General features: G+C 39.3%; 1 protein-coding gene across 2 annotated transcripts in view; it reads right to left on the bottom strand.

Moving 5' to 3' along the window:
* Positions 1–12979, bottom strand: part of LOC126274306 (solute carrier family 12 member 8) — a 167968-nt gene that overhangs the window by 151273 nt on the left and 3716 nt on the right. Inside the window, exon 1 of one of the 2 annotated variants that reach the window (XM_049977102.1) lies at positions 909–950. The exons of the other annotated variant lie outside the window; for it this stretch is intronic. The gene's annotated coding sequence lies outside the window, so the exon portion shown is untranslated. Of the gene's footprint in view, positions 1–908; positions 951–12979 lie in introns of those variants that run through there. 2 annotated transcript variants of the gene reach the window in all.

Here is a 12979-nt window from a genome sequence, read left to right as displayed (position 1 = left end):
GGTAGCAAATTCCCCAAACTGAATAGCCATCAAAGATATGAGAAAACTACGTCCATTTTGTGACCACAAAACACAAATTATTCACCAGCACAAAATATTCCTGAGCTCAACATGATGATTCACAAATCAATACACACAATACAAAGAATAGTAACTCATACTCTGTCTATTCTCAGTTCCGTAAATCGAGCAGAAATAGTTGGAGTCCTACTCTGGAGCACTTTCAGACCTCTCAAGACATAACATTCCTTCTGAAGATAAAGCATGGTAGCAGCCGTTCAATGCCCAGAATCAAACATCTCCACAATTGAATACTAGTTGTTACCATGGGCAGGTCTGCCTCCTTCCAGGATTCGTGTAAAAGTGTCCACAATCGCTTTTCACTCAAAAGTCCCAGTCTCCAGTTGACTCCCCTAGTGTTTCACTACTGTCTGCTTTTCCACTGACTGAAGGTCATCTCCACCAAAAATTCATCGTTCTTATATTCTACAAACATGATATGACTCATCATGACCACTTTCCAAACTAAACTAATATATTACAACAATATTTAAACACAGAAATGTTATAAATATACGTCACACTCAAATCATCCACAAGAATTACAATAAAGGTTTGTTCATAAATAAATAAGCTATTATTCTTGTGGAAGTGTATTCATGTCAAGTGACAATAAATCTTTGATAAATTTAGTTTAAACAGTTGTTTATGCCTTTGTGATAGAAGCATCTTTTGGTTCTCTTTTCAATTGTGTCATTCACTAACAAATGTGACTGATGACTTTTATATTACAAAAGTTTTTTAATAGCATTTACATTCAACACTTAAATAAAGTTACTTGCAAATTTGTAAACTATTCATTAAGTAAATATACAACTGTGACAGTATGTGAGGTATTCATGCTGTACCTCAGGCTCATCCTCCACAGCAAGTGCCTGCTACTCTGACCCTCTCCCTGCAAACATATGACTGTCAATAAATGTGAGTACCATATAAAGCAAACAACTCCTTTTGATGGAGAGAAATGTAAGTAAAAAGACTTTTGGAACTAAGAGCGAAGCAAATATTAAAAAAAAAAGAGACATGTCAGATGATAAAAGCACGGCACGAGGCAATAATCTGACCAGCAAGTGAGGCAGGCTCCCATGTGCTTGCATACTGTGAGAAAAAGTGTGAAGCTTTTGTGACTATACTTTTGGCATTGTCAATATTTTGGGTAAGACACTTTAAAACTCGTGTTCATCGAAGAGCAGTAAGGATGGAATGCTATAAGGATGTGAGACACCATCAGTGAAGTGCCACAGTCACTTTGGGAAGTGTCTCACTGCACAGGAAAACACCATGAGTCAGACTGGTATGACAAATACAAAGCTAGCATAAAACAGTAGTGTCTTTGTGTGACAAATGGACAGAGTAAATGTACACAGCACCAGTCTCCTAGATGGTGCAAATGCAGTACAGCCGGGATCATAAAGAAAGCAACTGATAGCAGATACAATGGAGAGAGAGAGAGAGAGAGAGAGAGAGAGAGAGAGAGAGAGAGAGAGAGAGAGGGGGGGGGGGGGGCTGTTAGAGTAGCATGGGTGGATACTTCTTGCTGACTGCAGACTACTCAGTGTCACGCAGTATAGCACGAAAGAGTGAGTTTTCTTCTTGATGAATCAAGGACTGTGACAATAGTGACCATTTTCTCCATCAAGGCATTGCAGGCCTGTGGTGAAGTGTGGCAATCCCGTGCTTCAGCAGGCATAAATGCATATCCCATCTTTCCTGCATCTTTAAAGCCATCAGTACAGAAGACTTCCATACATTGGTATTCTCAGAGAAATGAGAGGAAGCTGTTGCAAAAAAGATGCAGGTTCTTGGAATTGAATTACCTGGACCATTAATCTGGGTATAGCCCAGCAGAGATCATGTCCAGTCATTCTGTGAGTACACTCAAGAGGAGACAGGTGAAGGACTTTATGACATATTTCAATGCATTACAATTTGGGGGGTGGGCACTTTCCTCACAGAAAAGTGTCTCAGAACTAAACTTTGGTAGTGAAATGTACTTAAGGTCCACAAAACTATCAGTATCAAACATGGCATACAGTAGTGAGTCAAGAAATATAACAACAAAAGGAACAAAGAATTCAAGTGCTGGACATGTGATTCTTAAGAAGAGTAGCTGGGTACACATAACCTGATAGGAGGACGAATGCTGACATCAGAGAAGTACTGGGAGTGAAAAGCTGAAAAGAGCAGATTATAGTATGGATGAACAACTAGAAGGGCACTGTCACAAGAACAAAAATGATAGAATACTAAAATTAATGATGAATCATTACCCAGTGGGTAGAAGTTTTTTTAGGAAGGCCGAGGAAAATGTGTAAAGATCAATAATTTCAACACAAAGGGTGAAACAGGCAAATGTCTAATACAGACAGAGAGAAGAAGAAGAAGAAGAAGAAGAATCCATCCCTTCAAGAGGTTAGGTAAGGAAGCAGAGTGTATTCAACTTTTACTTGCAGCTAGTCCTAAGTTGACAGATATGGGCAGCTGCATCAGCTTTTATCATTAAGTCCCAAAAATTGAGATTGTGCAACAATGCCCAAGTGCTGGATACTCAAGTTAGAGTTCTGGGTTAGGATAGAGTGAAGCATGACAGTAACACATGACTCACATTTTTGTGTGAGAGAATTAGAATCCAGGAAAACAATCCAAGTATAGGTCTTTCAGATGATGGCCTAGTGCTGGCATTCAGCCCAGGCTACAAATTGGGGGTTCTACCAAATGCTCATTTATGATGATAAGGACAAGTGGAACACTCAGCACAGAGCCCTACAGGATGTCATTTTCTTGGATCTGTGGGGAGCTGAGGGGTGTAGTAACTCTACAGCTTAGCAAGTGATTGGATAAAAACTGACACACAAAATTGTTTGACAGTCTCAAGAGCCCCAGTCCTGGAGGATGAATGAAATACGGTACCACCAAGTGGCGTTTTATTCCTTACATAGATCAAAAAACATGGTCATTAGGTGCTGGTCTTCACAAAAATGCTGTTGGATTGCTGTTTCCAACCCAATTGTGGATTGTGCCTCCTGGAAACCACACTGACAGGACGGACAAAATGCCCTGCATACCATAATCCTCAGGCTAGTATCCTTCCAAGCAGTTTGCAGAGCACATTGGTGAGACTAACTGGTCAATAGGTGTTGATGTACATTATGATTTGTAGCCTGCGGCCCTATCATGTGACAAGTCAAGAGCCTAATGCACTTTCCAATTAGTGAAAGGGTCATTATATATCATCATAATGGGGGATAAAGGATAGGGATAAATCTTCAATTTGTCTTTCATGTTTTCAAAAACTGCAGGCAAGAGGTGGCCAAAACTGTCGCAAAGAGGATCGCAAGGCATTCAGTGAGAACCAACACTTCAGTAGAAATGCCACCATGAAGGAAGAGACCCCAAAATAGTCGTTGAACTTTGGCAGTCCAGAAGACTAAGGAATTCAGTTCATAACTGGGATGAAGGAGCACAAGTTCCCAAAGAGGAAATGTAGAGCTCCAAACATTCCTTCTTACTACATTTAATCAAGACAGCAAGTTGATCAAAAGAGGGAAGGGTGTAATTTGAGAAATTACAAGGCCTCTCAACTGTTCAGAATAGGTGTTTCAATGTCTTTGGTCCACAATGGCACTGGCTGGTGGTGGAGGTGGGCCTGTAGAAAAGGGAGCAGCATTTCCAGCACAGTGGATGAACATGTTAAAGATGTCTTACACAATGTCACTGATGCAATCATGCAGAGAAAGGGTGATTTGCAGTAGTTTGGGGTATCAGTCTCACCATGCACTTATTCACGAAATGGATTTTAGCCCCTGAGAGGATCATGTGTTGAATCATTTAATTTTGAATCAAGTCAGGCCCTGTACTCATGTTATGGGATAGCCCAAGAGTTCTAGGCAAATACCATTCCTTAACACTTTGGTAACCAAGATGGTGAATAAATTGGGCTACAATGTTTTATTCTTAAGACCACACCTAAGAATATCTCGGGCCATAACTTCATTACATGTAATCTACCTACCACTCGAAAAATGGACTCAATTTATATAAGAACCATGTACAGACATCTCACTACCAGTCCACTGACCGGTGCTGGATTCTGTTGTCAATTTCTAGTATTACTCTGAAAGAAACAGAAGGAAACATAAGAGGTGTGTGCATGTCTGGAGCTTGTGGATGCTCAACGGTGACATTATTAGCAGCCTTACACTTATTAAAACAAACGAATGTGAATAAAAATCTCTAAAATTATTGCACACACATGCACTCAAACTGACCACACAATCACTCTATATGTTGTTGTTGTTGCTGTTGTTGTGGTCTTCAGTCCAGAGACTGGTTTGATGCAGCTCTCCATGCTACTTTATCCTATGCAAGGTTCTTCATCTCCCAGTACCTACTGCAACCTACATCCTTCTGAATCTGCTTAATGTATTCATCTCTTGGTCTCCCTCTATGATTTTTACCCTCCACACTGCCCTCCAATACTAAATTGGTGATCCCTTGACAGCTCAGAATATGCCCAACCAATCCCTTCTTCTAGTCAAGGTGTGCCATAAAATTCTCTTCTCTCCAATTCTATTCAATACCTCCTCATTAGTTATGTGATCTAGCCATCTAATCTTCAGCATTCTTCTGGAGCACCACATTTCGAAAGCTTCTTTTCTCTTCTTGTCTAAACTATTTATCGTCCATGTTTCACTTCCATACATGGCTACACTCCATACAAATACTTTCAGAAACTACTTCCTGACACTTAAATCAATACTCAATGTTAACAAATTTCTCTTCTTCAGAAACACTTTCCTTGCCATTGCCAGTCTACATTTTATATCCTCTCTACTTCGACCATCATCAGTTATTTTGCTCCCCAAATAGCAAAACTCATTTACTACTCTAAGTGTCTCATATCCTAATCTAACTCCGCAGCATCACCCGATTTAATTCGACTACATTCCATTATCCTCATTTTGCTTTTGTTGATGTTGATCTTACATCCTCCTTTCACGACACTGTCCACTCCGCTCACTTGCTTTCTTTGGGTTTGGAATTATTGTATTCTTCTTGAAGTCTGAGGGTATTTCGCCTGTGATGAAAATTTAATTGTAGGAATGATGGATTTGTCGCAGGAGACAAGGAACTCAAATTCACCAGGTCAGAAACTGAAGTTGCATGTGAGACTGTTTGGGCAAGACTCAGTATCATGGGTGGGCATAAACTGATTACTGGATCCTTCTATCGCACACCAGACTCATCTCCTGATGTAACCAAAAAACTTCATAGAAAACCTCATTTCACTTGTGCGTAAGTTCACCAATCACACTGCAAACAATAGTGGGGACTTTAATCATCCAACAATCAACAGTGAAAATTACAGTCTTGTTAGTGGTAGGTGTGATATGACATCCTTTGAAACTTTACTAAATGCCTTCTCTGAAAACTACCTACAACAGATGGTTAGGAACCCCACTTATGATGGAAATATATTGGATCTAATGGCAACGAACAGACCTAAGCTCTTTGAGGGTGTCCACATTGAAACTGGTATCAGTGATCACAATGCGGCTGTGGAAACAATGATAACCAAAGTACAAATGACAATTAAAACAAGCAGAATGATATATATGTTCAGTAACCTAGATAAAATATCAGTAGTGTCATATCTCAATGAGGAACTTGAAACTTTCAGTACAGGTCAGGAGTACATACTCCTCAAGTTTAAAAGAATAGTTGACCATGCACTGGATAGATATGTACCCAGTAGAACAGTTCATAACAAGAGGGACACTCCTGGTATACAGTCACTATAAAGAAACATCTCAGGAAACAAGAGATTACTGCATTACAGGTGTAAAACAAAGTGAAGGCTATAGACAGACAGACGCTGAATGAAACACGTTTGGCACTCATGAGAACAATGAGTGATGCCTTCAATGACTACTGTAGCAGAATATTGTTAAGTGATATTTCACAGAACCAAAAGAACTTCTGGTTGTACATACAGTCTGTTAGTGACACCAAAGTTAGTGTTCTGTCCTTAGCAAATGAGACAGGAGCTGAAATTAAGGTTAGCAAAGCAAAAGCTGAAATTCTCAACTCGATTCTCAAATGTTCCTTTACAAAGCAAAACCCAGAAGAATCACCCCAATTTAATCCTTGTACCTCTGAAAAGAAGGGTAGTAGGAGTAATCCAGCTAACTACAGACCTATATCATTGACGTTGGTTTGCAGTAGGGTTTTGGAGCATATACTGTATTTAAACATTATGAATCACCTCAAAGGGAACGATCTATTGATACGTAATCAGCATTCTTTCAGAAAACATCGCTCTTGTGCAACGCAGCTAGCTCTTTATTTGCACGAAGTAATGGCCGCTATCAACAGGGGACCTCAAGTTGATTCCGTATTTCTAGATCTCCAGAAAGCTTTTGACACCGTTCCTCACAAGCGACTTCTAATCAGGTGCGGGCCTATGTTGTATCGTCTCAGTTGTGCGACTGGATTCGTGATTTCCTGTCAGGAAGGTTGCAATTTGTAGTAATAGACGGCAAATCATCGAGTAAAATTGAAGTGATATCAGGTGTTCCCCAGGGAAGCGTCCAGTGACCTCTGCTGTTCCTGATCTATATAAATGACCTGGGTGACAATCTGAGCAATTCTCTTAGGTTGTTCGTAGATGGTGCTGTAATTTACCGTCTAGTTAGGTCATCGGAAGACCAGTATCAGTTGCAAAGCGATTTAGAAAAGATTGCTGTATGGTGTGGCAGGTGGCAGTTGACGCTAAATAACAAAAAGTGCGAGGTGATCCACATGAGTTCCAAACGAATTCCGTTGGAATTCTATTACTCGATAAATAGTACAATTCGCAAGGCTGTCAATTCAACTAAGTACCTGGGTGTTAAAATTACGAACAACTTCAGTTGGAAAGACCACATAGATAATATTGTAGGGAAGGCGAGCCAAAGGTTGCGTTTCATTGGCAGGACACTTAGAAGATGCAACAAGTCCACTAAAGGGACAGCTTACACTGCACTCGTTTGTCCTCTGTTAGAATATTGCTGCGCGGTGTGGGATCCTTACCAGGTGGGATTGACGGAGGACATCGAAAGGGTGCAAAAAAGGGCAGCTTGTTTTGTATTATCACGTGATAGGGGAGAGAGAGTGGCAGATATGATACGCGAATTGGGATGGAAGTCATTACAGCATAGACGTTTTTCGTCGCGGCGAGATCTTTTTATGAAATTTCCGTCACCAACTTTCTCTTCCGAATGCGAAAATATTTTGTTGAGCCCAACCTACATAGGTAGGAATGATCATCAAAATAAAATAAGAGAAATCAGAGCTCGAACAGAAAGGTTTAGGTGTTCGTTTCTCCCGCGCGCTGTTAGGGAGTGGAATGGTAGAGAGATAGTATGATTGTGGTTTGATGAACCCTCTGCCAAGCACTTAAATGTGAATTGCAGAGTAGTCACGTGGATGGATGGATGAATGAAATATGTGTTAGTGTCAGTGGAGTTGAGAAACAGCTGAAATCATTAAAATTAAATAAAGCTCAGGGCCCGGATGGAATACTTGTCGGATTCTATACTGAATTTGTGGCTGAGTCAGGCCCTCTTCCAACCATAATCTACCATAAATACCTCAAATAAAGAACCCAGCACAGTTATTGGAAAAAGACACAGGTCATTTCCGTCTATAAGAAGGGTAGTAGAAGTGATCCACAAAACTACTCTCTGACACCCTTGACATCAATTTGTTGTAGAATTTTTGTACATATTCTGAACTCAAATGTAATGAGGTATCTTGAACAGAATGACTTTCTCAATGCCAACAAGCATGGATTTCGAAAACATCAATCATGTGGAACCCAATTTGCACTTTTCTCTTATGACATACTGGAAGTTTTGGATAAGGCAACCAGGTAGATGCAGTATTTCTTGATTTCTGAAAAGCTTTTGACTCAATACCGCACTTACGCTTGTCAAAAGAATGATCATATGGGGATATCAAGTGAAATTTATGACTGGATTGAGGACTTTTTGGTAGGGAGGACACGGCATGTTATCTTAGGTTGAGGGCCATCATCAGAGGTAGAAGTAACTTCAGGTGTGCCACAGGGAAGTGTGTTGGGACCCTTGCTGTTCATGTTGTATATTAATGACCTTGCATAAAATATTAACAGAAACCTCTGATGTTTTGCAGATGATGCAGTTATCTATAATGAAGTACTGTTGAAAAGAAGCTGCATAAATATTCAATCATATCTTGATAAGATTTCGAAGTGGTGCAAAGATTGCCAATTTGCTTTAAATGTTCAGAAATGTAAAACTGTGCACTTCAGAAAACAAAAAATGTAGTATCATATGACCATACTATCAATGACTCACAGTTGAAATCAACCTCGGTGTAACACATTGTACGTATATGAAATAAATTGATCACATAGACTCCTTCATGGATAAAGTAGGTAGCAAATTTTGGTTAACTGGCAGAATACTGAGGACATGCAATCAGTCTACAAAGGAGACTGCTTACAAACCACTCATCCAAACCATCCTATTAAATGTTGCTCAAGTGTGTGGGACCCATACCACATAGGACTAACAGGGAATACTAAATGATACAGCGAATGGCCACAGGTTTGTTTAACCCATGGGAGAGTGTCATGGAGATAGTGAAGGAACTGAACTATAAGACTCTTGAAAATAGGCATAAACTATCCCAAAAAAGTGTATTAACAAAGTTTCAAGAACTGGCTTTAAATGATTATTCTGGGGATATACTACAACCACCTACATATTGCTCACATGGGGATTGTGAGGATAAGATTAGAATAATTGCTGCACACACAGAGATATACAAACAATAACTTTTCCCACACTTCATACATGAATGGAACAGGGAGAAACCCTAATAACTGGTAAAATAGGATGCACCCTCCTCACATTGGTTTGCAGAGTACATATTTAGATGTAGACAGAACTAAAATAAATTTAATTAAATATAATTACTTAAGTGAAAAACCTTTTTCATATCATACATTTTAAAAATGGACTAAAATGTATCAAATAGTTTCTCCTAGCCACATACAGATTCCTGATACCATACAGATAGTCCTGAAAATTGGTGCTTGTGAATTTTTAATAGTTGTGAAAATACTTGCAAAATTTTAAATGAAAAATATGTGATGCATGCAATAGGAACTGACGTACGAATAGTTCACCTACGTCCCTAAAAAGTTTATTGCTTCAAATGATATGAACTGTTCTGAGAAAAAATACTTCCCACAAGTGGCAGTACATGTCACAAAATTTTCAGGACTACTTGTATGCTGTTACTAATCTGTATGTGGCTAGGAGAGACTAGTTAATACTTTTTATTCCATTTTCAGGAAGTGTTACATTAAAGAGTTTTTATTTATATAGTTATTTTCTGCTTTTTAGTCTTGTGTTTGTGCTATTTTTCAATTGATTTCAAACATTTTGATGAGATTACAGCAGAGAGATGTGGCAAATTTTTTGTTTACTTATTTTTCTTCAACTGGGTCAAGTGATATATTGCTTCATCCTGCATATTATATCTCATGAAAAGGCCGCAAATGTAAAAATTACAGATAATCGAGCTCACACAGAAGGTAGCAGCAATCATATTCTCAACTGTGAAATATTTGTGACAGATGCTCTGACCACTGAGCCATCAATACAGTGTTCACTGCAACTGCAGGCAAGGTGGCCAACTATCAGCTGCATGTGAATGGCTCAGTATGCAATGAGTATATTATATACCATGTGGGTGTAGACAGTTTTATGTAGGACAGACCGTGCATACTACTGAACAGCACTGTGTAGAACACAAGAGATAACCCAAGAAACCAGTAATATCAGGGCTTCCTCCAGAAAACTGGCATCTGTTATTACACAGACTGGTAGTTTCTGGGGTAGAATCATAAAAGAAATGATAAATATAAAATTTTGTGTGTGTGTGTGTGTGTGTGTGTGTGTGTGTGTGTGTGTGTGTGTGTGTGTGTTAGCTTTTATTTGTTTATCATTTTGATCCAGCACACACAAAGAAATTACTGCTTTGATTGAATCAATGGGAGAAGTTCTCCTGTTTACTTGACAGATGCTCAGACTTGGATGACAATGCAACATTAGCTCGCTCTCTTTCTTGTGTATGGTGGGAGAGTACTTGGTGTACCATTGCTATTTTCCTGTTTTCCTATTCCAGTCACGATATCTTCTCTACAGATTCACATCAGGCTCAAACTCTTACAGGAAGTGGCATAATGCTGCAAGTAATGAGGATAATGGGCAATAGTAGGATAATGTGCGCATAATTTGCACAAGTGGTCTAGAGGTAGTGTCCTTGTTTAGTAAGCAAAACGTCTTTGGTCGCAGATTCGAATCCAACCACCTCTCAAATTTTGAATAGTAATCAGCATTGGTGGCCGAAGACTTCTGGCATAAGAAGCCACCCTCATTCTGCCAACAGCCTTGTCAAAGAGGGCAGAGGTGTGGACAGAGGTTCATGGCACTCTCTTGACCTTGAGGGGGGAAACCGTCTCTAAAGGTGTAAGAATCATAATGATCAACAGAATGACGATGCAGAAGACAATGAAAACCATAGCATTAAAGACACATAATGTGTATCCACAGGATATGTGGCCTGTAATTGAGGAAGTGTTACGATGATCTCTCCATTGGCAAAAGATTCCAGAACAGACCCACATTTGGATCTCCAGAAAGGGACTGCCAAGAAAAAGATTGAATAACCAATAAAAGGACAATAAATTTCAGTTAGTAATAGTGAATACTCTGTTCAAGAATCACAAGACAAAGAGGTGTACTCAGAAAAGGCCAGGAGACATGGGAAGATTTCAGTTAGACTACATAATGGTCAGGCAGAAATTCCGAAATCAAATACTGGATTGTACGGCATACCCAGCGGTAGATACACAATCATATCACAATGCAGTAGCAACGAAGACTAGGCTGGAGTTTAAGAGATTAATCAGGAAGAATCAACACACAAAGACGTGGGATATTGAAACACTAAGGAATGACAATATATGCTTGAAGTTCTCTAAGGCTATAGATACAACAATAAGGAAAAGCTCAGTATGCTGTACAGTTGAAGAGAATGGCATCTCTAAAAATGGCAATCACAGGAGTTGGAAAGAAAAAACATATGTACAAAGAAGGTAACTGCAAATAAACCACAGCTAACAGAAGAAAAACTTCAGTTGATCGATAAAAGAAAAAAAGGACAAAAATGTTCAGGGAAATTCAGGAATACAGAAATATAAGTCACAGAGAATGATATCAGTAGGAGGAGCAATGAAGCTAAGACGAAATGGCTGCATGAAAAATGTGGTGAAATTAAAAAAAAATGATTGTTGGAAGGACTGACTCAGCATACAGGAAAGTCAAAACAATCTTCGGTGAAATTAAAAGCAAGAGTGGTTACACTAAGAGTACAATAGGAATTCCAATATTAACTGCAGAGAAGAGAGCGGATAATTGGAAAGAGGACATTGAACGCTTCTATTAGGGGAGGGACTTGTCTGATGATGTGACAGAAGAAAAAATAGGAGTCGACCGAGACAAGATAGGGGATCCAGTATTAGAATCTGAAAGTTTTGGAAGACCTACGATTGAAGAAGGCAGAAGGGATTGATAGCATTCTTTCAGAATCACAAAAACATTTGGGGGGGGGGGGGGGGGAGTGGCCACAAAACGACTTTTCACATTGGTTTGTAGAATGTATGGGACAGGCAAAATACCATCTGACTTATGGAAAATCATCTACACAATTCCAAAGACTGTTAAGAACTAACAAGTACAGGAATCATTGAGTGATCAGCTTAACATGCATGCGTTCAAGTTGCTAACATGAATAGTACACAGATGAATGGAAGAAAAGATCAGTCTGGCTTTTGGAAAGGTAAAGACACCAGAGAGCCAATTCTGATGTTGCAGTTGATAATGGAAGCAAGACAAAAGGAAAATCAAGACATGTTCACAGGATTTGTCATCCTACAAAAAGCATTTGGCAATGTCAAATAGTGCAAGATGTTTAAAATTCCGAGGAAAATAGGGGTAAGCTGCAGGGAGAGATGGGTAACAAAGAAACATGTACATGAGCCTGGAGGGAATAATAAGAGTAGAAGACCAAGAATGAAGTGCTCGTATTAAAAAGGGCGTAAGACAGGGGTGTAGTCTTTCGTCTCTACTGTCAATCTAAACGTTGAAGAAGCAATGATGGAAATAAAAGGAAGGTTCAAGAATGGAATTAAAATTCAGGGTGAAAGGATATCAATGATACAATTCACTGGTGACATTGCTATCCCCAGTTAAGGTGAAGAAGAGCTACATGATCTCCTGAATGGGAACGAACAATCTACTGGGGACAAAACAGTAAATTGAAGAAAGACAACACTAAGGAGAAGCAGCAGAAATAAGAACAGTGAGAAACTTAACATCAGGACTGATGGTCATGAATTATATGAAGTTACAGAATTCTAGTTAGGCAGCAAAATAACCAATGACGGATGGAGCAAGGGCGATATAATAAGCAAACTAGCACTGGCAAAAAGGGAATTTCTGGCCAAGAGAAGTCTACTAGTATCAAACATAGGCCTTAATTTGAGGAAGAAATTTCTGAGAATGTACACTCAGAGCACAGCATTGGATGGTAGTGGAAAATCTTAACAGAAGAGATTTGAAGCATTTGATGCATGTGGTGCTGTAGGCAAATGTTGAATTTAGATGGACTGATGAGGTAAGAATGAGGAGGTTCTGCACAGAATTGGAGAGGAAAGGGACATGAGAAAAACACTGTCAAGGAGAAGGGAAATGGTGATAGGACATGTGTTAAGACATCAGAGAATAACATCCATGATACTAGAGGGTACAAAGGTTGGAATACG

This window comes from Schistocerca gregaria, chromosome 1 (genome assembly GCF_023897955.1).
Source record: "Schistocerca gregaria isolate iqSchGreg1 chromosome 1, iqSchGreg1.2, whole genome shotgun sequence".
Lineage (NCBI taxonomy): Eukaryota > Metazoa > Arthropoda > Insecta > Orthoptera > Acrididae > Schistocerca > Schistocerca gregaria.
This window is presented reverse-complemented; position numbering and strand designations above follow the sequence as displayed.